Below are 27,255 nucleotides of genomic sequence, written 5' to 3'. Positions count from 1 at the left end.
TACAGCCACTAATAGATATTCTGGCTACATAAAACGCTGTCCCCTCAAAAACAGTTTAACAGGAATTCAGTAAAAGGCATATTCATTAACTTCCAGTGGAAAGGTAATAAAAGATCTAAGATCTGATGTGACAGTAGTACTTGGATCTACAGTCTGAAGGTCTAAAGCACCCCTATTGCAGTGACAAATCTCAAAATATTTCTGTATGTTGAAGAATATCTATTTCATACAGCCTTTAACCCATGAACTGAACAGTGGCTCCTGTAGCTACTGGTGGCTATGACACAAGTATTTAATTTTTTTTTCTGTTAATAAAAGAACTCACTGAGTTTGACCAACAATACTCCACTGCAAAGCTACCACTAACAAATTCCAAAGAAGAGATTAAAACTATATGGCAAAATGCCATTTATCCACCTAACCATTACTGAGCTCACACTGGATGACAGGAAATTAGAAACTCCTTGTGTCAACCAGTAAGTAATCACAGGAACAGGTCAAGTCACCAGTAGCAGAACAAAAAATAACTAATATGTCCTGGAAGACTACAAATTGTTTCACTACCATGAACTCAATGTCCATGTTTACTCCTCATACCAGGTGTAAAATGCATGCTGCATGCATCCTGCATTGGATTCTTTAATGGAAGGAAATAATCTGACAATGTCTGTTGATTACCCCACAACACTAATGGCAGGCTACCATAAGGTACTTTTGCCAACACTCTGGGGTTTGAAAGACTGGATGCCATTAGTCAAGCACGAATACTCTGTCAAGTTAACTCCTCTGTCTCACATGACCCTTGGCATTAACAAAGCAGGAACTAGACAGTCTCAAACGCTGTGCAGACACTCCACAGGAACAACACCACTCAACAGAGTGCACACTAAACATTCCCTAGGGCTTCCTTTTAACCTACTGTTAAGAAATAACTTACAAATTTCACCTACTGAAAGAAAAACTGGGTCTGTAGGGTAAGACAGAATAGGACACCAGTGGCTTTCGGCAGTGGCTTGGTTACAAGCAGTGACTGCACCCACAGCAGATGCAGGTGAATGGGTTCACAGTCAGGGATCCTGCCCACTGCTGGTTCAAATGTGCTCTGAATATTCCCAGGAACAGAGCACCAGGAATGCTGCCAGGCTGGACTGCCCCATCAGACCATTGGGTTTGCATTATATATCAATATGTTAGGATTTCACACCCAGACTTTGCACCTGGCATGCTACCACTGGGAAGAAGCTTGTTTATTTTAATTGACACAAACACGACTGTGTTTATCCAGCAGATTCACAGCTCCCTCCTACAGCCACTGACTGAAGTGTCCATTTCAGGCTGTAACATCCATTCTGTCAAACCAAATGATCTTCAGCCTAATCAATGAACAAATCATGATTTTAGAAAAACACAGTAAGCTAGGAGGAAAGAGAAAATAAAGCTACAGTGTGTAATATAAAAGCAGCACTGATTTTTGCTTTTTATGTACCTTGTTTTCTTTTAAAATCTTCCAAGTAACACTAAAACTTATTAACACTAAGCTTTGTGACAATAAAAAACTATTTTTTCTTAATTTGCAAACACAGCCCTATGCAACCTAAAGAAGTGTAGGACTGCTCATCCAACTTGTTAGATGATATGTTATTTCCTCAATTGGCAAACGTAACAGGGATTTGCTCTCAGTGGCAGCCACGAGTAGAAGGGGAAGCAAACTGATGCATCTGGTACCCAAAGAACAGTCCTCTTCCTCCTTTCTCCTCAGTTGTTCAAGTTTCACTGCAGTCTGACATCACAAAACAAAGCCTTGCCCCTCTCACCACAGCGTGAGCCGCTTCCCTACAGTAATACCATCCATATTCTTTCATCCACTGCCCTCCATTTACCTGTCTTCAAAGCAGACTCCAGATAAATATCAAGGTTGGATGGGTACTATTGTTATCCTGGAGCAAAAATAAAACACTCAGTTTCTGGTTTTGAGGAAGCAAAGCATTTATGCCTTATTTTCCACATAGAAGATAAGCCATATTAGAAAATGACCTTGTTGTAATTGCTACTGTTTCTCAAGGTTGGCAGCACAGACAAGTCATGTTCAATACTGTCCAAACAGGTGACACCACAGAGCTTCCTCCAGTGAGGCAAAGTCCACTGAAGCATTTAAAGGTCTTGTAAGTCAGACTTACAGGACACAAAGTAAATGACAGGATGCAGTATCTTCCTCACTGCAGAACGAAGAGATAAGACACTTGTTTCTCTTTCTCCAGGCACACACAGAGTTCATTGTCTCCTGGGGACTTCCAGATTTTTTAATGTATAATCACAATTTTTCAGAGGGATCATTTTGTTTTGCTTCAAGAGGAAAACTGAGTTTAGACTAAACTCTTGTTGTGTCAGGAGAAACCAGTGAATCTCATAAGGCCATACACAGTAAAAGACAAAATCCTGGTAATTTCGCAGGTAGCCAAGGAAAATGGCTGCAGCAGAGGCACAAGGAAAAGGTGGGTTCTCCAGAGTTATTTTCTAGGAATATTTTTAGGACTGCAACACTCAGCTGCCAGAATAACACCCCATCTTATTCTGCCAAATGCCAGAGATGAGAAGGCAGATGATACTAATCCCTCTTGTCTCCTTCAGTATGAGGCCTTAGAATCCTCCTTTGTGAACCTGTATTTTTTAGACAGCAAATTTGGCCAGATCTTGAATTAAAAAACAATTCAAAAGAGCCTCCCCAAAACAAAGGAAGATTAGTTTAACCTGGTCAGTTCACCACTTTGTAGGAAATTCCATGGACTCCTGAGGGTGCAGGAATGGGAAGTGCTCAGGCCAGGCTGTCATGGGACAAGAGGCTGTGACATCTCAGCTCCACTGTCCCATGTGCCACTTTGAGAAGGGACACAGGCACTGTGGGGGAAATACTGAGCTGCAGCTGTTCATTTAGAGGCCTGCAATACCTTCAGAAAATGAGATTTGGGTCCTTCTGAAAATGGTATTCCTGCCTTTCAAACAGTTCAAATTCATTTTTCCAGCAAAGAGCAAATTTAACAACATAAAATGTGGTTTTCATGTAAAAGTTAAAGAGAAAACAAAATACATGCAGAATAGAATCCAAGCACAAGCTTACATTTTTGTCATAAAAGCTTCCATAAATGGGTGTCCCCTGTTACTACCAAGACTTCTGACATTTGGGCACAGACCTGGAAATAAACAACAATAACATATTAGATATTTATTAGTATTAACATTTTTGGTTGTGGGAGAAAAGTACAGTCTTAAGTGCCTGTCCGTCCAACCCAGCTGAAGCTTCTTCACTCTCTGATGGTGTCCTGTGATTGAGGACTGAGGCTTTTACTTGCTCTTGCATACATTTCTTCCCACAATTAACCTCACTTTTTTTGTTCACAGAATAGTCTCTATTCAAAAAATCTGGTTTATTATTAAAAAGATTACAAAGGGATGGAGAAAACGTCCTTGTGTTGGCCTGTACTCATCTAATCAGCACTGGTTTTGAGCTTGCAAGCTCTTGCACTGCCTATAACAAATTCTGGTAAATTTGGTACTCTTCAGACATTGTTTTGTGTTCTTGAATGGCGAACAAAGGCTTTGGCAGCCAAATAACTTGCAGTTGTTGCTTCTCCCTTTTCTTTCAGATGCAAGAGGCCCATTTCCAGCTCTCCCAGCACCCTGCCTGCCAAACCCACCTGTGCTTAGGATGAAGTTACAAACACACAGGACAGAGCAAGTGTATTCTTTTCCTTACTGTGCAATCTTCATGAAATTTCCTGCCAGCTTTAGTAGCCTCACATTTAGTTTGGATAAAAACATTTCGCTGGGTTAAATCACCTTCAGAGACAGAAAGGCGACACAGTGCAGAAGTGCTGCTCCAACCCTGCAGCTCAGCCCCTGGGCCAGAGAGCCCCTGCAGCATCCCACCCTTTAGTGACACTAACCCCAGTGTTATGGACTACATGGAATTCTTCCTTCTGATGTGATCGAGGCAAGTACCGGTGAGGTGTCAGTGAGAGCTCCCAGCGGTGAAAGCCTGGTGCCATCTACTGCCAGCTGCCTTCCCTCACATCCCACATCCCAGCTCCAGCGAACTCGGGACTTCTGCCACCGCACACACCTCTCCTCATACCATCTTCTTTTCTGGTGGTCATCTGATCCTGACACATGGCTTAGAAACCAACCACCAGTGTTCCACCTCCGAGGAAGTTAATCACAATAATAACAACAACGAAAGTAACAATTGTATTTTCACATCCCAAAGACTTTAAATTCCAGCATAATAAAGGCATCAGTAGATAACCTTGCAGCTCCAAACAGAAACTGCACCAAGATGAAGAATAACTTAATTTTCTAGCTAAAGTATGCTTTTATAATTGTACGAATGTAATTTATGGTGACAAAATCAGCAGTGAAATGTCAATCAAAATATAAAAGAAATAGTATATAATACAATCCTTTAAACATTGCAAAATACCGTACTCAAACTATAAATGTGAAGTTGTTTGCAGTAGTTCAACAAAGCAACAATAATACATTGAAATAGAAAAATAATATCTTCCAAAAAAAAAATCTGCTTCCCAAATAATGCACTGCTGAAATGCTACAGCAGCTGCAATTTTAGCAACGTTTAAGAATTTCTGTGTTTGATACAATGACAATAGAAAAATTGACAGCCATGAGCAGCCCCCCCTGCCCGTTCCAAGCCCCTTTCCTGCCGCTGGGAGGAGGGAGCGGGAGCCAGCCCGTCTCCCAGCACTGTGTTCTGCTGTCAAACCAGGCTCTCCCCACATCAGAGTTTAACAAATAAAATACTAAAACAGCAGTCAGTGTTGACAAAGAGCAGTGCTTTAATCCACAATTATCCTTGTAACTCTTACTACTCCTTTTATCATCCATTAGCTTTGATTCCCATTATCCCATCAAGAACTGTGTCAACGCTTTTGTCCCTGGGGATTTCCCACACTACCAGGATCTGACAGCCAAGCCTGAGTGCTAAGCAGGATCATTACCTCTTAAATCCACTTATCTGATCCACTGAATAGTAAATTGAAAAGCTCATTAACAGCAACAATCTGATTTGTTTTCACGTGTGACAGGGTCATTCCAAGTCAGCATGAATACAGCACTCGCAATAAAAACTACCCCGTTCTGGAGTGTGACAGATTGTAAGCTGAAATAAATGTGATCTTTTAAACACCTTCTTCAAAATCATTTTCAAAACCCACACACGCTCTTAGCATGTAAAAATAGAAAAGTAAACACCCCCAACCACAGCAATGCAATGCCCCTGGACTTTTAAGTGCTATGAAAAATTAATGATAAAGCATTTTAGATGTATAATAACAACAAAGGCCATGCTACATATTCAAAAGGCAGAGAAAAGTCCTGATAAAAGGGGTCAGAAAAGGCAGTGAAATCACACGTGGAAGTGATCTCATCGTCAGTTTGGGTCCCACATGGAGCCACAGAGGCAAGGGCAGCAGAGGGCTGTGGTACTCAGCCCCCTCTCCCTGGGCTACTCCCTACACACCCCCCTTCCTTCTGCCAGCAAGGAAAAAGCCCCAGGCTCATGTCCTTACTGCCCTCCAGACTCCCAGTAAGGAGCAAGGAATTACCTTCCAGTAAGAGACAACTGGTTCAAGACTCCTAGAAAAACTCTGACACAAACAGTCCCAAATCCTTACAACTGCAAGATTTACAACTTCCAAAACAATTCCTGTGTCAATAGAGTGCTATGTGACCAAGTCATGGTAGGACCAGAAATGTCAGCTACCAGCAGAAGAGCCCCCACCATCCCCACACAGCTCTGAACGTGAGGGAAACATCCACAGAAGGGGCAACGTTAGGCTATGATGTCCAGGAGCTTCACAGGCACAGGTACAGCCTCGGGATCCTTCAAGCAAGCTGGAGCTGGTCCCACCACTGCACTCCAACCCCAAGAGGCACTCCTGTGCTCAGAGGTGACACGGATGGTCATGACAGTGAAGAGAAAGAACAGACCAGCAAAACACTTTGAATAATAATCAGTAACAATTTCAAACATCCTGAGCCAAGTGTGAAAGCAAAGTATTCAGAGATCCTTCCTTTTTCCCTTTGTACCATTACAACCACCTCACTGGGACCAGGATGCTGAAGGAAGACAGCAGGTTCACAAGCTCTTGTGCCAGGGAGATTTTAAGATCTAGCAAGTTTCATAGAATTACAGAAAGGTTTGGTTTGGAAGGGACCTTAAAGCTCGTCCCATTCCACCCCTGCCATGGGCCATGGACACACACCCCAGGTTGCTCCAAGTCCTGTCCAACCTGGCCTTGGACACTTCCAGGGATGGGGTAGCCACAGCTTCTCTGGGCAACCACTTATTAATTGTTCAAGCTACATAACCATATAATTCCCAACTCCTTGAGCTGCTCCTGCCACATTCCAAAACGACAAGGAAATAAAATTGTGGAAGCAATAGTCTATAAAGCAAACTACTTGTATGTAAATACAGACCAAGAGAACAAAATAATTCAATAGTCACACCAGAACTTTATTTCCCTGTTTTCCCTACTCTTTGGCCTTAGATATGCTTAACTTTGCTTTGCCTTTTGAGGTCTTCTCTTTTTGGCACCATCATTATAACTGTGAAGAAGCTAATTATGTCAATTCTTAAATGTGAAGCAGATTACAGAACTGGGAAGCTCAGAATATGAGTTCCTAAAGGTTGTATGGCTCTGTAATGACAGTCACAGAAATTCAATAACAGCACTGTATGGAATGTACTCAAACGCACCCCATGAAACAAATTAAAACAGAGCAATGAATCTCTCACACTGTGCAAATAAGAAAACACAAGAAAATGTTGGTTTCTATATGTTTCATAAGGGCTATTATAATGAATTAAGATTTGGGATAATGAATCTTCAGAAAATTACAGTAAAGTTATTACCCGTAGGCACAGTGTAAATGCTAAAGATATTACAACTTCCTTGAAGCTCTCCAGGCCTCGCTGCAGAGAACTATCACTGCAACATTAAAGTGTTTTGTCATCAACACTGAGGGCAAAACCAGACCTTCACCACGTTTACCACAGTCTGACAGAGCTGAAGCCCACGTAGCATGTCGAAGGGAGCCCCTCCATCCCCCTGGTGTTTTTGGGAATCCAGGCAGTGCAGGGGTGACTGCCACAGGGTTCTGCCACTCCACCTCACCCCTGGGCAGCACCCACTAAACCTCCACACTAATTGCAAGTGTTGAGTGCCACAACACATCTTGTAATTTCCCCTGCTTTTTAAAACACGCTCAGGTATTTTGAATTTTCAGCTTAAAAGCTCCATTACCACACAGCTTCCACAGACAACGTCAGAAAATGGGAACTGAATCCCTTATTGTTCACCTTTATCTTCTGATCAAACTGAGGGCTTTGAAAGCCTTGGCTTTTTTCTCCTCTCCTTAGCAGAGGAAAACCTTGATCACTTCCACTGCCAACCAGCTTCTCTTAAGAAGGTGAGATCTCAAAATACCCTTAACTTGGAGCCTAAACCAAGAGAATGAGCTAATGTGTTGTTTTAGAGTTAACTCCCTAAAAGAAGGAAGTCTCCAAAACAGGCCATAAGGAAACACCTCGGTTAGTTCAGAAAGGGTTTCTGAGATTAGGGTGGGCTTTGAGCTGCTCTGTAGAGGGTCTGCTCTCCCATCCCATTCACACAGGTGTGTTTAAAAGCAGCCAGAGGACCCACACCAATCACGTAAATGATATACTATTTATTGTCTTACCTATAAACCTAGCTTAAGTAAAATATTGCATAAAGTCATCCTCAATTGAAAGAGACCTATTACCAAATAACACTTCAAAATTAGGATATTACTATCACAGCTAAGTGTTCTGTTGTAGGGGAAAGGTAAATCTGCTGTGTGGCTCAGTCATTGCTAGGGATGTTATTTCCCTCCTAGTCTGTTGAAATACTCTGTCATCACCAGCTCAGACAGTAAAGAGGTATTAGCAGTTCCCACAAAGGCTGTTTTCCAGGCCCTCTTCCCCAGCCCTTCCCTGTCAGCTCAACTGAGCCAGAGGATTCAGAGGAGTCCGGGGTGCCTGAGTGATCAACTCCCCATTTCTTGCTCTATAAAATGCCCATGTGGTGCCAGCAATAAACCTTCTCTCACATGGAAATAGATTTCTATTTCAATGACTTTCTCTCAGCTTTTATTTATTTGTTTGTTTATTCCTTTCATAATCCCTGTTTTCTGGAAATCTTGAAAGATTTACAATTCTGCTGAACTTACATAGGAGTCTTACTAGGAACTATCTGATCTTATTCCTGATGCAGCATGAGAGTGCATACTCTAGGAAAAACAGAGAAGAAAAGAAAAAAGAAATGGGTTTATATGCTAGGTTTTCAGTTAGCCATTAGTTAAAATGGTGCTTAGTTTTAAAAATCTTGTTTAGACTTTTATTTTTTTTAAAGGACTGTTAGAGAGTTTTAATTCCACTATCTCTTCTGTTCCCCTTCAGGGCTTAAAGAACAAATACTATAGTGAAAACTGAGAAATACTATTAACAGCTGTTACTTTTTGAGCATCTTCCAGAAGATTTTTAGCTACTGAAGCACAGTTCTGGGCTGCACACTGCACTGCAGAAAGGGAGCCATGTCTGCAGTCAAGTATTTGCTTAACAAGAAGCTAAAATGCTGCTTTAGAATCCTCTCATGGTTGAAATGAAGCACTGCTGCAGAGATTACAGGAGCAGATTTGTGCCTGTCAGAACACTCCAAAAGATACAGTATCACAGGTACTTCAATAGCAGTAATGGACACTCTGACTTGCCCCTGTAACTATTACAAGTGTCCACCTAAATTTTATTCAGATGCTTAATTGTATCTAAATGAGTGGCTAAAGCATCCTCATTAGTCTGGCACTGAAAAACGAGTAATAAAAATCAGGGTACTTGGCATAGCTCTAAATTACCTCTCTCCAAAACTATTCCACTGCATTGACTGACATCAGTGCAGGTGTTCTGCATCTCTGGATGAAGCCTCAAGAACATGAAATTCAGCAGGACTCACATATTTTGAAGAGGTTTTGCACCAGGGCTTTACATGAGAGCGCTTTTGCACATTTATCCCAGGGCATAAGGAGAGGTGTTACAGCCACCACAGCTAATACCAGCAATTTGAACAACCCTCTTTGGCAAGCCAGAAATAAGATAATTGTTCAACATAGGCCAGCTCCTCTGAAATACTGGCAGCATTGCCTGTAATTATAGACATCTGTCATTGCTAGCCACTCAGTAGTAACCCTGACATCAATATACAACTCTAACACCACAGTGCCTGCAGGCACGGCAGTGGAGCCAGAAACAGAGGCGGCAATCATCCGCCTCAGCCCAGCGATCTGTCAAGGGCTCCCAGCCACAAATAGCTCTTAAGTTTTGTATCCTTAGGATAATATGTTGATTTATTTTAGATCCTCTAATATTTACAGTCTAGGCCATCTACTAAAATAAAGAAACAAACCTGGTGGCTAATGGAGGCAGTTACCACTCAGGATCAGCATGGGAGGTCACAGCTCAGCGCCGGCACCGAACCCCGACGGCTGCCTGGAACGGGCACCTGTGCCCAAACCTTCCCCTCTCCAAAATCACACATGGCCAGCTGCAGGGCACAGGTACTGCTATGCTCTCAGCAGCCCACATTTTACTGACCAACATGAAGAAATATCTACAGTTTGAACCTGCAGAATATCTGTGCCAAACTGAGCACAGTAAGTTCCCCAAGTCGGTACAGGAAAGAGAAGGTCTGCAGAATTATCTTCAATGTGCAATTTTAGAAAAGAAATTGCATTAATGCTATAGAGTATGGTTACAGATTAAATACTTCTCTGCTGCTTAGGTGCAAGCTGATATATGCTGCTAACCAAGAAATACAATTTTTTGACATTCACAGATAAACACAGATAATTTCTTTTTATTTCTAAGGTGAAAATCGTGCTGAAACCCTCAGTGTCTATTTTTTTGTCTTCATTTGAAAATCCATCTCAGAAAGAGGCAAAAAAAGATTGTAGGTTTAAAGTAATTAAGAATGAGCGTCCTTGCAATTATCCTAATTTGTTATTAAGAAAACCAAGATTTCTTAGTATGATTCACAACAGCCTGTGTTGAAGAGAAACTATTAATTACTCAACAGACGGTTAGTTTTCAAGTGAGCTGCATTTTAAAAACCTCCTTTAAAATACAATTGCTAAATGCCTTACAGTGCTGTAATGTGAGACAGGTTCAAATCTTATTACTTCACTGAAATTAAAACCTAAGTTTTAATACTGTTCAAGTCGAACAATGATTCCACACTTTATTGCTTTTGAAATCCCTTGATGATCATAGGAAAAAATGCCCTCGAGAAAAAGAGACTCTGTTTTCGATAAACAGAAAATACAGTTTGCACTCTTAGCCTCTTTGTCATCACAAAAAAGGATTTAATGCCAATTCTTTAAAAAAAGACTTTTTTCACAAAATGTGCACCTTGTGTGCCATTTGTAAAATCAGCTCACTTTCTTTTATTTATTACTGCAGCGCGGCAAGGCAATAAAGCAGCTACTGATAGCTAATAAATTACATGCCTTTTAAAACAATTCTCCAGCTACAAAAACTTGTAACTACAAAGGCTTACATTTACATGGTACATCATGTGAAGTGTCTACACTTATGTTCTATTTAACCACGCAAATAAAATCTGACCCTTTATTAAACAGCCGAATATGAACCAGGGGCTACACGGGAGATGAAACAAAAGGCAACTTTTTAAGGCATTCCTAGAGATCTACATAACTAAACATAAAATTTGCCTCAGCAGTTCAGGTGAAAAGTATTTTTAAAATAAATTGCATTTTTAACTAATGCCCTTCAAGCTACCTTCAGGACAGAGAAGTCAGCACCATTTTTCAATTATTGCATGATAACTCTGATTTACACCTGAATCTAAAAATTAAATAAGATTTTCAATAATAATTGCAACACATTACTGTAATATAAAACCATAATTCTCCAGCACATACCATGCAAACCACGATTTGTATTTTTAATTAAACTAAGTATCAGAGCTTTGGGAAAGCATTTTTTTGTTAAAACAGATTTAAAGCAAAAACCCCTGCAGTCTTCCTTCATCATGCATCTCTCCAAGAAAAGCTTTAAACTAGATGTATCTATTAAGCTCATTGAACTGCTCTTAAACATTTTTGCTCCATGGCCAGCCCAACCCTCACAGCTGATCGCACAGAGCACTGTCTTTGCCTTTCCATCTGCATTATTTTTAGGCTCACATGCTCAATGATCTTCATACGTTCATTCCTCACAATTTGATTGTCTCATAAATCACTAAACTGAGCATTACATTCTTTTTAATTGTCTCTATATCGTCATGCATCTAAATTTCAGAAGTGTAGTTGCAATAATAGTTTCCTTCATTCGCAGTGATTTTTGAAGCCTCTGCAGCTTCTGTTTTGCTTTGCTCACACAACTTTTCCTCTGTAGTTCCAAAATGGCAGCTCTTTGACTGAGCATGAAAACCAAGCTGAACTCCCTGCTCATTAAAACGCTGAAGATGCTGCTGTTCCCATTAAGGAAACACCCCTGACATGGCAGTGGGACACGGCAGGACTGTGAATTCCTCCCCCAGCCCAGCACCCCTGGCCCCATCCATCACTCTGAATGGAGATGCTGTGGGGCACATCTCTCACTCTGACTGAGCACTGCTCGATGCAAAATCAGATGGGAAAGAGTTTTCAGACACTTTTCCGCTCCCTTAATCCTCTGGTACCGTTCCCTGTGGTAACCAAAGGCTTACTTTGATAATAAGTTTTCTTGTATTTTGCATTAGTGGCTGAAATACCAAGACAAAGAAATTCCTTACCTAAAGCAGACAAAAACAAGGTTTAACAAATCAGGTGGTCGAGACAACCTGATGCAGAGTGGAGAAAGAATTTAATAGGACCCTTAGAAACAACAGTTTGGTCCAAGAGGAGTTGCAGCCATTTTTAAATATAAAAACACATAGTGATATTCAGACATTGGATATCAACTCCTAATTTCACCCAAGCATTTACACTAAATTGTAGGATACTGAAATCAAGCAAGAGCTTAGGAGAAAGGATCAATCTGGTGTATCCTATGAACACACAAATGTATTTGAGAGGTGTATTTTCAAGGGAAAGTTGTCAATATTAAGCTTCTGCTGGAATTAAGTAACTAAAAATATTGTCAAAATTTGACAGAGCTGTGAGTCAAGGAATTCCAAACACAGATATGCTGTACAGATAACACAGCAAGAGATCCAACTCTGGATTACCATCAGGGAGCAGAATTATAGTTACATGAGTATTTATCAAAAAGCTTAAAGAAGTAATAGAAACTAATGAAATCAATCAATCAAAATTGGTCAAGAAACTTGATCAACGATTATTCTCAATAACAAATGGGAAGTTTCAGTCTCCAGCCTCTGAGGTTAAAGGCTGAGACAAAAGGGTGACACCCTGAATTAAAACACACTGCCTTGTCTTTGACTGGAGAAACACAGACTGTCACCTAGGTTAAGAGAGAAAAATGCAGGACAATTTAAATAAAGGCCATCTCATCCCACACCTGGATGAGACACAGAGGAGTGAATATATCCAAGGCTCAGGGCACAGAGGCCAGAAGCAGTCCCAGGTGCCCCAATGTCCTCCACATTGAGGAGGACATCAAGGAGGAGTGTGGCCACATTGTCTGCTTGTCACACCCAGGCCTTCATGTTCATCACCTTTTTACAGTATGATGGTAACAATGGTCTTTAATAACACAGAGAGTAGCATTTTGGTTTATTTTGCTGACCTCTTAAGCAAACACAATAATGACATCTCTGCAAAGATGACAGACAGCACAACACTGTCAGAAACAGCTTCTCTCAACAGCTAAAGAATCTGCAGCACCTGGGAAGCAGAGTGAGCTGGAAAGGGGGATGTGCCATCAGCTGCTGACTTGCCCCTACTTTATGGGATATTGCAAAACTAATTTTTTAGCTCAAACAGCACATATAGTGAGATGTCAAATGCTAAAATAATGTTAAAAACTACATATGTTAAAATCTAATTAATAATCTAAATGTTACTGTTATTCAGCAGATTAAATGAAATTGGTTATTCAAGAAAATGCATAAACTAGAACGGACTTGTGCTGTTAAGAGCTCATTCAAAGATGGTCTATTTTATTAATGTTACTTAAAATATCTGCTCTTCTGCATATTTTTACAAAATCTAGAATCCTATGATTTTATATTGACTTACATACCAAAGTTTCTACATACCTTGCAATAAGCCACATCATCGTGTAGATGATATCTGTACAAATCATTTAATACTTAAATTGATATAAAACCCTGCTTCTGAAATAAAACTTTTGTTCCCAGAAGACATCTTTCTCAATAGAGCTACATGCCTCAAGAAACAACTCGTCAGTGGTGAGAATGCTCTGGAGAAATAATATGGAACCTTCCTCTTGGCCTTCCTAACTGCAGTTCTTTTGATCCAAATTGATGCCAACTACAGGCTCTTCCAGCAGTGAGATACAGGTGAAACCAATGGGAAACAGAACACTGTCAGGCTGGGGCTTTTACCCCTCCTTGTTTCAGAAGAAGGGCAAGTGGAAGAATACACACAACTGATTGCCTTGCTCTGATGTTTAACAAAAGCACATTTAAGTCTGAAAGTGTACTTGAAAAATACATTTGTGTATGTGAAACAGAGCCACATTACTAACATGTTTTGATTACTCTATAAGAAAACAAAAGCAAGTGTCAGATAGATCTCTACATGGCCTGATAAAAATAATTTTGGGAGGATGCACGTATCTAGTGAAATATGAAGCATAGCCCAAATGCTGTTTGTTCTGCAAATTTGATTTCAGGATATGGAAAATGGTTATAGACAAGATAACACTCTCCACTGCCACTGCCTGTGCACTGCCTGGGTGAGACCACTTATCACTGCTCCTTCCTGGGCAGATACACAGAGATGCACTAACTGTTCTGCCCACTACTAATCCAGTTAGGTACAAAAATCACATCCTGGTACACCACACACAAAGTCTAACACAAACCTCAACCAGATGGTATGGAGAAAATGTTTATTTGCATTTTTGTTTTAACTGAAATAAGTATTTTTCATAAGTGAAAAACCCCAGCTCTTCCTAGGTTCAAGCTCTCCACAGACAAATCCAAGTTATACTGCTTTAAACATTAAAGTTGTGACTCTACCATTTTTTGAACACATTACACACAAGCTAAAGAAGCCAAGTGGCTCCTAAGCTGCCTCTGGGATACCATAAAAAGGATCATTGAACAATTAATGATGAATTAGCTCTTGACATTGTTGTGCAAAAGAATTGATGCTGTGACAGCTTTCAAACACCTGTGAATAAAAGCAACAGTTGGCACAAGGTGTTCCACTAAGTCATCATAAATTATGTAGCAATATCCAGAGAATGTTTCTCCTTTTTCTCACCCAACTTCATATTCAGTGCTTTTGGCAAAATATGTTCAAACAAGAAGAGTTTCCATACTATTATTTACTTCCTATCTTCACTTATCTGTTACCAACTTGAAGCCAGCTACAGATTTTTTGGGGGGTGAAAGTGCTGCTATGATGAGTTGCATTTCCAAGGACTGTTGAAAGACATTTATGAAATGTCTTAATTCAGGTATGGAATTATAGATTAAAATTGAGAGAGGGATATTTTTATTTTTAGGCCCCAAATAGACAAATACAGACTCTTCCCATCTTGCTCCCTACATCCATTCCCAGAGCCACTGCTGTATTAAGAATGAGCCACAACTTATGCATGAGCAACATCACAGTAAAACAGCCATAACTGTAACGACCTCAGTCCCAGGCTGACAATCTTCAATCCTGGGCTGCACTGCACTCTAAGGCCTGGAGTAGGAGAAGATACCAAGCTCTGGCATATGAAGTGGTGGGAATGAACAGCAGTCTCATGCCACACTCCACAGCCACAGCTGATGCCTGACAGCAATGTGTGATTTCGGCTGGGAGAGGACTGTGCTTCTTAAGAACCCTTTCTAAGTACTCCCCCCTCCTTTCTTCAATGCCACAATGTCATTTAAGATTGCTTTAGAGGCATTTCTTACCTTAACATCTGAATGGCTTTTAAATGAAGCAGCATCATGTGGGGCTGCTGGGACAGAGCATCCCCAGCATGTCGAGTGAGTTGATAACTTATTTTAAGGTAGTTCTGTTTTAACCGTTAAAAGTTTCAAATTTAAATCACTAACATGAACTCACATTTAATTATAATTGAAGGTTTTGCACTGAGAATTATTTTAATCACTAATTTATATGTTATACTTTTACATTAAAAATTGGGAGCCAGGATAAAATGTCAATATGATTTTTTTAGCAAATGAAGATACACACAAATAAGTAAAAAGTGGTTTCCTTCCTCCCCTTCTTTCAAGGCAGACTGATGAGCAGCCAGATTTTACTGGAGGATTAACCTGAATTTTCAGCTTTGTAGCACCAGCAGAAAGGCACAAAGCAATCAGACCAGAATTGCTTCATCATTTCAGAAGTCTGCACTGCTAAGAATAAAATGAATGAAAATAGAAAGCGAGGGAGGCCATTTTTTACAGAGCTGGACTTTCAGGACTCCCCATTCGTCCCTGCATTAATTCTTGCAGCACTCGTGGCAGGACTAAGGAGCCAGCAGCTGTTGGGCTCTGAGGGTGAGCCCAGATGGAGGTACAAACAGGACAGACCTACAGAACAAACACATAACCTGCCACACTCCTCTCCTTTTACCCTTCAGTCTTGGCACCAAAAGGCTAAAGGCACACAAATCCTGTGTAGGGCAGGAAGGTGGGCAGGAGATTCCCACAGTGCAGGGAAAGGATACGGACCAGACCTGCCTGCTCTGCACTGCTAATGGCCTGCTTCAAACTGCCTCTGCCAAGCTCAGCCTCCATGCAAAATGTTTTATTTCAAACGAAAAGTCTTTTTTCAGAAATATTTTAATGTTTATAACTTCCAATATATGCATGGTGTTACTTCTTTTTATGTCAATGCGATCAGTCTGGGACAGATGGGTCTTGATAAGCCCATTATCGCACATGCAAGAGCCAGCTACTGGAACTGGTTATTCTGCAATTTTTCTCCCTACAAAAGGCAACTCCATCAGTGTTAAAGGATTCATAGGCAGTACCTGGGTTGCCCCAAAGCCGCAGCAGCCGCCAGGTTCGTGCTCAGCAGAGGCTCCTCTGTCTGTGCGATCCCAGCTATCCAACGGCAGCCAGCACATCCTGCACCGTTACCACATCTCCAGCATGGGGAATGCCACTAGAGGGCTCACCTATTAGTAGAAAATTCCACACCATTGCTATGCAGGATGGAAGTTTACAGAATCTGCATTATTCCATTACTAAAATTCTTTTAAACATAGAAAACGTTGTTGCCAAATATGTTACTGGGCCGTGGTTTAACTGAAATACAGGCTGAGAATGATCACCAATCAATCGTGTAGCTGGAGTGCGAAGCCAGCAGAGGATATCTGCATTTCCCTTGAAAGGTAAACAGCTGCAGCCTTTGCTTTCTGTACAACAGGGCTCAACACAAATGCAGGTTAGTCAGTGTCAGGCTCTGCCATCTCATACTACAGTGGTTTTGGTTTTTTAGCTGCAGGTTTTATTGGGATGATTGCATTCAGTAATTGCACAAGTGATGGAGATGTTGCCTCTCATTAAGTGAGAAGCACACAGAACTCCATCCTGCTGATCCCTCCCATGGCAGCAGGTCCCATGGCAGGTCAGGGACGGCCCAGCATCATCAGGGTGCCATGCAAAGACCAACACCCAAACCAGCTGCAACAGCACAGAAACTGCTGGGTCTAACATCAGCCTTCTCCCACAGACAGAACAAGAGCAGAGATTTGGCTAAGCAAGAATCAATAGCAGGGAAAAAAATATATTATGTATGCACTAGATACATACAGCACATTTTTATTCCTGTCCACATTAAGCTGTGCTCCAAGACAGCAAACCCAATGGGAACGAAATATATCCATCAATTATTAAAGGAATTAAATGGAAAATGTTTTGATGCCAAGTGATAGGCTCTAAACATGTTTAATTTTAGAGCTAAACACCAATACTACACATTTCAGACAAAAGTATTAGTTGACAATGCATCCAGTTGGGCTTAAAAATCAACTAAATAAAAATTAACACAACAGTATGAGAACAAAATTAAGTCTATGGCAGATGAATCCTCTATTGCACCTGTCCTCCACTGTGCAAGAGAACATCAGCCTGACACTGATTATTTCTTTTTGACATGATTTATCGCCTACTATTCTTTAAACTTGATAAAGCAAATTAATCTTTGATTGCAGGAGCCACTGGAGGTTGTCATTAGTCATGTAGTTTGGTGAGGCTGCATGTGTTTCATTTACCAGTCACAAAGAAATGAAAGCCCAGCAGCCATCACGGCCTTCCACTGCCTTCCTGACCCACCCAGGAGAAAAGATAACAGAATTCCAGACATGGGATATTAAGCAGCTACTCTAGAACTGACCCACATACACAGAGCAGAGTATTTGCTTTTCCAGAAAGAATGCTGATGCCCTAAAATTGATGTTCATAGGAAGAAACCAGTTTCTAATGAGTAACAATTTCGTTCAATTAACATGTATTTCAAGCTAGAAGTCTACCCAGTTCTATCAATGACACAGTTAGATATACTAAAAAAGGAAAATTGAATCTTTAAATAATTGTGTACTCACCTAGGAGACATATTGGAAAAATCTCAGCTAGTCTAACAAATGTGCACAAAAGCGAAAAAAACCCTTAAATTTCTGGATTAAGGCTGGACTGTGCACATGAGACCCCTGGGCTCTCCTGCTCAGCCCCTTTCAGCTCTCTTTGCACACCATGCTCAATCTCGTCACAGCTTTCTGTGTCCAGCTCCCACTGCCCTTCTGTAGCTCAAACCCACTGTCTCCCCCTCTTCAACTGCTGAGGGTGGCAGCATCCAAAACCAGGGCACAAATGACCAATCTCAATGATTTTACTGACCAGTCTTCACAGCATTACAAAGAGTCACTCTGGACAAAGCCCAGAGCAGATTCAGCTCCTCAGCAGTGGAAGTAGCAGGGCCTGAAGGGGGCTGGCCATGGGCAGTGCCTGGAGCCCACCCAGGAGCCCCAAACAGCCCAAGTGCCTTTGGGGGGACAGGGGCAGTTCTGCAGCTCAAGGAACCAAAATGAGCCACTGCACAACATTGTCCAGGGAGACACTCCCCCAAAGAGGGCCAGTAGCTATTTCAGCGAAAAACACCAAAGAAGAAACAATTTTCCAAATCAGAGGAAGTGTTCCAAATAAAACTGTAACTGTGTCGGGGAATGCCACTGCAAGTCCAGCACTCAAGGAATGATGCCTGCAGCAAAGGGCTGCAGTTCCAAGCCATCCAGTGACACTCCTCACAACAGAACAGTGTTTCTGATACCACAAGGACACACATTCCTATGCTGGGCAGTAATACAGTGTGGTAGGCAGACCTTCAAAATTGTCCAGTTCATTTATTGATACACATTAAACAGAAACCTCAAACTAGCCCAGAGTCTCTCCTTCAGCTGCTATTCCAAGTGCCAGTGCTACATTTTAAAGCAATTTATTAACTAGAGACAACAGAATTTTCTACTTTTGAAACCAATCTGAATTTTGATGTATGAAGCCCAAACAATCACGGGGCTATGGTGTCTGCCTTCCCCCAGTTACATGCTTAGAAAAACAGTGTGATGTGCTGGGAAGTTCACAGACCCAGGAAAACAAAGGAACATCATAAAACAACTCAGGGTGCTCCTGAAATCTAGTGTTGCCCTTACTATTTGTATCAACATTAATTATTGCTACTTTATGTGTTGAAGAAAAAGCTCGACCTACTTTTAAAACTCTGTTTGCAGCTTGAAAAGTTAAAGATTTACAAATTGTTGTAAGGTGCTTCATTTGATGCTCTAGTGTAATACTTTTGTTTTTAAATTGAGTGATTTGGAGGTGTTTATACAAAAATTACATTTTGCTACTAGACAAGAGATTTGTATTCTAGAATTAATAGTAACAAGCACAGAGAATAAATGCAGGGAAAAATATCTTAAAAAATATCACCATAGGATGCTCTGTAGATATTTAAGACCTCAGAATGAAGAGAATCACTGAACTGTGAATTATGAATAGTAGTTTCCGTATACAAATACATTTTAAAAAAGTGAAAATCTCTATAGTCAATAGATGTTCTGGTTTCTTTGCATAGTTGCACAAATAATTTTATGTTTATTTAACAGAAATACAAGTACAATAACTTACTATTTATATATAAATATACACTTATTGTTTGCCTCCATTGAGAAGCTATAAATTTCATCTATTGAACATTAGCTAAAAAAATTGTGTGTGTTCATCATCTGGATTATTCTCAGATTAATAGAGATAAATGACAAAACATAATCAGCACCAACTCTGCAACTTAATCATTGCATCTGAGCTATAGGAAACACTTAATTACTCTCATTTACTAGGTGCAATCTAATGAGGAGACATTAGCCAAATGAAAAGAATGCAGTACAAACAAACAAAATAGTTATACCATCATTAAAAAGAAACTCTGACAGTGCAGGTGACAGCACATGCAGGATAAATTACCATAATGTCCTAACTGCTGAGCTGTCAGCATGCTAATGCCGCCTTGGATACCCTGGGAACGGCGGCACTGGAGCTGTCAGAACCAGCCCTCATCAATCACCCCTCTCCTCTGCACTGCTCATTATCAGCCTTCCCAGGCAGGGTCTGCAGCACAGTGAGTGCAGGCAGGGAGGGAACATCACCCCTGTCTCACAGAGACCTGCAGGGAGGGAACATCACCCCTGTCTCACAGAGACCTGCAGGGAGGGAACCATCACCCCTGCCTCTGAGAGACCTGCAGGGAGGGAACATCACCCCTGCCTAACAGAGACCTGCAGGGAGGGAACATCACCCCTGTCTCACAGAGACCTGCAGGGAGGGAACATCACCCCTGTCTCACAGAGACCTGCAGGGAGGGAACCATCACCCCTGCCTCTGAGAGACCTGCTTTCAGCATCCCTGGGAATGGAGGGATGGCAGTTCCACTGAGCAGTCCCACTGAAGCACCCAGGACCTGTCTGTGCCTTTGGATCAGCCCCACAGTGCCACACCAGAACAGCTCATGGCAGATTCCTGCCTTTTGCTTACAACAAATGAAACCCAGCACATTTTCCTCTGCTTACACAACCACTTACTGCTTTTACACTCAGATTATTTGCATATATTTGTATCTTGGAATCTTTAAAGGACCACAGAAATTCAGAAAAGCCCTGCTAGAATTGCCCAGCTGAGTGTGCAGGTGTGTCAGCTCTGCCTGTGTTCATCCCCATGTGTGCCAACTACCTGATGAGGGTAAAAGAACATTTGGTTGCTTACAAAACATACTTTTCCTCCAGTACATCTCTGGGAATATAATGAGAGGCTGAAATGAAGCAACAAAGAGGTATGTGTGTATGTGTAATACTGGGGCATACACACATCCACTGAAGCCATCATCCAGGCCAGGGGACAGCTAAAGAACACTTTAAAGCAGACCCAAAAGTCACTAGGAAAAAAGCAGTGCCTTGGGCTATTTACACCTGAGTGTATCTAGGTTTAAATACACTTCAGGACCTTCCTTTTTTATTACTCAGAGAGCAGGGCAGATGCAACAGTCATAGTTCCAAGTGCACATGGGGAGAGATGTCTTCCCACCTGGGAGTGGGGGCACACCAGGCACGACGCTGCAGTAGGACCTCAGACCTGGGTATGGGGGATGCCAACAGAAGGCAACAACAGGAGAACTTATGGCCACCTTGTGCCTCATATCCCTGAACTTCAAGAGCAGAATTCGATCAGAGTGAAAGAATTTTTAAGTCCTCCTTTGAAGGTGAGCCTGTAACAAACCCCAATAGAAAGCAGAGCCTGTGAACAGAGGAATTTGCATGTTCAGACAACATCTTCTCAGTGATGGGGCTTTCTGTGATGCCAGAGCTGAGTGAACTCTGCAACATGCCAAGGCTGTAGCAGGTTCTGTTTAGGTTACGCCGAATGTTGTCCCTCCCCATGCACAGTGTAGCCAGTGGCCCTACCAGCAGGGGACAGCTGACAAACACAGAACTCTCCGTGTGATTTTTCTATACTATCTTCCCCAACAGACCACAGGGGTTTTTTTTAGCACACCAGTAAATATAGTTCAAGTATCTCAAAAATTATGACGGAGGATTGAAAAGTCCATAGTGAAGAAGCAAAATAAGGAAACTTGCAGACAAACATCCCCATTCATCCCCATTCAGTTTGTGCAGCAAAACAGCTCAGTGGCAGCAGCTGGTACAACTCCCAGCACAGGAACCCCCCCCCCCCCAGGAGCTGTGCATGGAGCCCCTTGACCACACAGAATTACAGGGGGAAGGTCAATTCTTGTCCAAGCAGTTGCTTGTGAGTTTAAGGATTTTTTTTTCCCTTTACCTTTAATTACATAATGCCACTTAAGATCAGCAGTTTGCTTCAGATTGTTTTACACACCCCCAAACCACAGCATCAGTCACAAATTTCTGGACCAAAGGGTTTTTTTTTGTCTGTATTACCAGTAGTGGCACAGTGATGAAACTCAGTGGAATAATACCTTTGGTTTTCATTTGACCTTTCAGATTTGCTCTGCTGAGCACAATAAACATTCATTAAACTTTGAGAACTGCAAAGTTTCAGATACCTGGGGGTGGGTCCAGTTGAGAGTTCTTCCATACACACACATTCATCTTCTCTTGCCTTTATTTTGAGAATCAAGGTCTTAAGTGATAGAAATGTTAGAAAAAATGCAGTGGGTTTGAAAGATGAAACTAGTTGATCCATAACAGAGCAACCATAAATCACCCTCAGACTGAGGGAAGAAATGAACTTTGAGAGTGTGAAATAGTAAACCTGAGAATTAAAGCAAGTTTTAGGTTCCCAAATGCAAGAGAAGAGATTCTAATATTAAGTAATTTGATTTTCAGGTTCTGCTGATTTCCATGGCATTAATAATGCTCTTTGCTTCCAAAGATTAGGCCAATGTGCCTTTCCATTCCACATACCTTAAATATTGTTCTAGAAGCACAATGCAGAAAATGCTGTTCAGATATGGAAGCCTAGTTTGTATTTTATACATTTATACTTCTAGAGAAAACTCTTTCTCTTTCCTAATTGAGATGAAAGGGGGGGGAAAAAACCCCAAACCCACATTAAGGAATCCTGTTATCCAAGATTCTATGTCTTCACAAGCTAAAGAAGAAACTGGAAGGTTTTTGTTTATATAATTCATGTATCACCTATGTGCAAATGCATTTTAGAGGGGTAATTATACTACTATTCAAGAAGCTCTTCAGAATATCTTGTAGCAAATATTTTATAGTCTTTAGTTCAGCAGAAGGACAGAAAGGAATGACAGGGAAAGAAATTCAACAGGTAATAAAATATTTTTGAATTGGTTTCAAAGGTTCAGAACTGAATTTAGGTGCCACGTGGTGCCCTGGTAATTGCAGGTGGCAATCCTCTGTCAGTGCTTGCACATAACCCTTGGGAATTCTTTCCAGACACACAAAATCTAAGCTAACGAATAGTGATTTTCCTCAGACGTCCCCATATCCCTTTGCTTGCTCACAAGGTCCTGCAGCACCTCGTGCAAACTGTGCTGCCCTTCTGAGTGACACAGAAGGCAGAGTTGCAGCTGGGAAATACCACCAGAGTGGGCAGGGATCTGCTGAAATAGAGTATGAAAATATATAACACTAAATCCTGGCTGAAAAGAAAATTAAATCCCTTTCTGGGGGTTTTAAAGCAAAAACTTGTGTTACTTGATTTTCACAGTTCAGATGTTTTGGCCATGTTCTACACAGGAATCAGTAATTTCTTTAAAGAGACTTAAATATGGTTTGGGGTTTTCCCCCCTAAATCTAACAAATAAGGCTACAGACAGAAATGTAATATTTTGAATTCATTTACCATGAATGAACAAGTCTCACATGAGAGCAATGGGTTTCTTTAAAGTAAGACTATATTAAATTGTGGGCTGGTCAAAAAACCCCAACGTCATCAGGATCCTTCCTTGTGAGAACAAATGGTCTCCTAAAGGCCCCTTCCTTGGTTGCTGATGGAAGGACTTAATTAAAATTATGGCTGAAGTATCTCTAAATCAGTTAAAAAATCCATACTTACAGAAAATGAAGTAAGGAAAAAGATTAAGGGAAATACAAGAAAAGATTGCTCATGCATGGACTTTGGGTATTAGGAGTATGTAAAGACAATAAGATGTGAAAGATCGAAAGTATGTTACAAGTCTTCTCAAGCAAATAACATTTACTGCCTTTCAAAGATGACATATTCTAGTAATTCTGTGTTTATTTGTTTAAGTAGGCTTTATAATCAAATTTTCACTACTAACAAGAGAAAAGAGCGAATAAGAATTATTGAAGTGCATACTAAAAACCTTCTATATATTACGGACATGTAATAGGATTTTTTTTCTCCATCATAAGATATTGCAGGGGTGGACAGATAAATTACTGTCTATATTCATAGAATAATAATGAAAAACTACTCTTAAAGGGAAATCCTTCCAGATTTGTAAAACATTGGTGACAGCAGCAATCAGCCTAAGAAAAAGCAGTCAGCCCTTGACTGATAGCCTTGTTCATTTTTAGGATGAATGAAGTATATTACAGGGAAAACAAATGTAAAAAGTTTGTTTAAAAATACTCTGCATCTTCACACAGTACTGTGTAACAATAAAAAAATTAATATTACAGGACTGTCATTTGCTTTGGATGCAATGCAGTAAGTAGCTGTAAAACATTATCATTGATTAGTATTAGAAATAAATATGTAAACTCATTTTACATGAGGACAGTTAATACACTCAACAGATAATAATCTCAAATATTGTTTTTATTCACGATGATGCTTAAAAGCTACAATAAATTTATGGACTCAAGTCCCTGAAGTATCTAAAACTAGTTTTCCACAGACTGAAGGGTTAAGCATTTGCAATATGGATCAAAATGTTTATATTAAAATCTCAAATAATTGATAAAATCCCTCGATTTAAAGGAATATTAATTTCTGTTTATAAAATGTTTCCTAATTCAGTTTTATAACACAATTACTTGTGAACCTTGCTAATGGCAGACAGTACTGCTCATGACCTTCTGTGAGTAATGCACCAAAATAAGGTGATATTAAATCTATGGACTAGCTATTATTTATAGTTCTGATTTAATGAATTCTAACCTCTTTTGCCACATTCTGAGCAAACGAGCAAATCATAATGTCTTTTTCCTCCTCAGAAGCCCTCTTTGGGCAGCCATCAATGGGGTGTGACTGTAATTGATAACCTGAGCAGGTTTTACATCCTGTTACAAATGTGGGTTCAGGAGGTTAATTGTGGCCCCGGCGCAGCTCCGGGAACGCGCGGCCGCTGCTCCCGCCCGGCTAATAGAGATGGACAGTGTGATTCCAGCAGCCACCGACATGGAGCGGGACCTGCAGCACCCACAGCTGGCAATGACTCCCACCCTGGCCCCCGTCACGTCACCCACAGCCTCGGAGTCACAGCCCACGCTCAGTCAGCAAACAGATTGCTCTGCGTGTCCTTTCCAGTACCTTTTGCTTCACGTTTTTTATTCTATTAAATCCAGGGATCGATAATTGTGTGTCAATCCAAAACGAGTTACTGATTAATATCCAACAAAATTACCATTGTGGAAGGATCAACACTTTGTTGTGTTCAGTCCCCTCCCCTGTAACACTGAGTTCAATCCTGCAGAAAGGAGTCCCGGTGACTTAACAACACACAAGCACAACAGATATGAATTTTAAAGACATCTGAAAAATACCATAACAAACCACTTATAAGGCAAGGGAAGATAGAACAAGCATTACATCATAAACAAACTGTTCAATGATTTCACCCAGAAGATCAGCAAAGAGACACACTCCATGCAGAACATGCCCTTGCAGTGAAGAAGAGATGTTACAATTTACCAAAAATCTGAGATGATAGAGCAGAACAAACACAAGACCTCGCATCCCGCTCAGCACTACAGCAACTGTACCAATCTCACACTTCCAGCCACACATCCACTTCCATTACTCCAAAGTAAAGCAGGAATGCACTGCAGAGGCACCGTGTGCTCTGTTCAGTCTGTGCCTCTGCACAAACTGCAGCTGAGGCAACACAGCAATCTCAGAGATCCTCAGCACCACACTCACCTGGTGGGGTACACTGGAGAACAGCAATACTGTTTTCAAACCTAACCTGACATTACAGAGCACAGATGAATAAAATCCTCTTTTGACTCCTGCACTGCACTCATGAAAACAGTGAACTCTGCCAGCTCAGGAGGCAAACCAGGCAGAGAAAAGACAAGAGCAGCAGCTGCATCTCCTCAGTGATGCTGTTCCATCAGCAGGAACACACTTCCACAAGTTCTACCTTCCTTTTCTCTCCAACTGGAGAATATGTGACTTAGGGGTTATTTTTACATAGAAGAAGGAGACAGAAATCTCATTGGTTATGCTCTATATTCATGGATTCACAAGTATTAACATAAGATTTTAAAAGGGAAATGTAAAATTAACTTCTATATGAATCAAATGTGATGAAGAACAGTTAAAGTCTATAAAGAGACCTAAAATAGGGAAGGGACCTTATGGATGCCAAATACAGTTTCATACCAATACAGGCAACCATGTCCCTTAATCCTTTTATAAATCACTCAAATTTCATTTCAAAATCTGCTAACAATTTTCCCTCCATAATTCCCCCTCTGGGAGGCTCTTCTGCATGAGTAGAAACCATTTTTGAATTTCTAGCTAAAGGTTATTGATAGCCATATCCATTTGCTCCCGTGCCAGCAGCATCCTTACTTGAAAAAGCTCTTTTACCTCCGCAGCATTTGGAGCCCTGTCCCTGCCCTCCCCCACACACTCTTAGGGCGATCGATGCCATCCCAGCCCAGCCTTCAACTCTAGGGCTCACCCCGGAGCCAGGCAGGGGCTCCATGGGATGGGGACAGCCTTGCTGCACATCTGTGCTGCTTTGGGGGGATCTCTCTTGAGCAGCTGTAACCACAGACTCAACAAAGGGGGCTCACACAGTTCGCATTCCATGTCTGCAACGCGACTTCCAAAGGAGGTGGCATTTTTGAAGGCGACATGAGCTTCATAAATGGGTTTTAAAGTGAAAGCAATAAATAGATTGATAAAAATAAAGTTTACAACTTGCTACTGGGGCATTCACTGGTTAATCAACCCACAGAAAGCTTATTCATCTTTTGCAAAGCTACATGAAAACATAAAAGGCTAGTAAAGAAAAATCCTTACTCAACATTAATATGTGGCAAATACTAAAATGCTAAAAAGGATAATGATGCTGAAGGGCGGAAAAATATGACAAGAAGTGCTTGCTATCCAGGGAAAACCTCCAAAGAAGTCCAAACTTCTAGCTCTGAAAGAAATGTCTCTGGTTCAGCATCAAGTATCTACAGGTTTCCTCTTAAAATAATGAAAAACAATCCAAGGCAAAACTTCAGACTGACATCCCAGAGCAGAATTCCCTGAACACACCAAAATCTACTACAAAGTAGGCAAAATTATCTACTTAACAGTGGCAAATCTAGGACCTGATCAGCCCAATCACTTAATGAGAGCTAAATGCAGGCATATCATGTGCATATTTCTCTTTTCTGTGCTTCTTTGCTGTGTATTATTACTTATTAAAAAGGAGTATTTGTAGTAAAGGACATCAAAGTCAGCCAAAAATAAGATCCCAGTCTTGAAATATCACTGTCATTTCTGCTAGTTTAACTTTATGTTAAGTGAAAGCAGGACTACATACTACCATAAAAACCCACACAGCAGATGAGATACAGGAAAATGTCTACAGAGCTGTCCTGTTTGGAAGATTTCCTTCTCTTCCATGCACTGCTCTCCCATTTGGGCACTCTGCAATGCATTAGCTGGCTGAGGAGACAACAGCAACACTCACTGCACACACACACTCTTCATGCAGGCAAACAGTCCCAGGGATTTCGGGAGGGCTCAGCCTCGGCATCCAGCGCCCAGGGGCACATCTGCCAGCCGTGTTTCTCTGCTCCAGCTCCACCACTGCAAT

General features: G+C 41.0%; 1 pseudogene; it reads right to left on the bottom strand.

The window, feature by feature from the left end:
• The window catches only part of LOC139679147 (ran-binding protein 17-like), a 126,355-nt pseudogene that overhangs the window by 49,738 nt on the left and 49,362 nt on the right, over positions 1 to 27,255 (bottom strand).

The sequence above is a fragment of the Pithys albifrons genome, chromosome 15, assembly GCF_047495875.1.
Source record: "Pithys albifrons albifrons isolate INPA30051 chromosome 15, PitAlb_v1, whole genome shotgun sequence".
Taxonomy (NCBI): Eukaryota; Metazoa; Chordata; class Aves; order Passeriformes; family Thamnophilidae; genus Pithys; species Pithys albifrons.
Note: the sequence above shows the minus strand (reverse complement) of the source record. Positions and strands in the feature narration are given on the sequence as shown.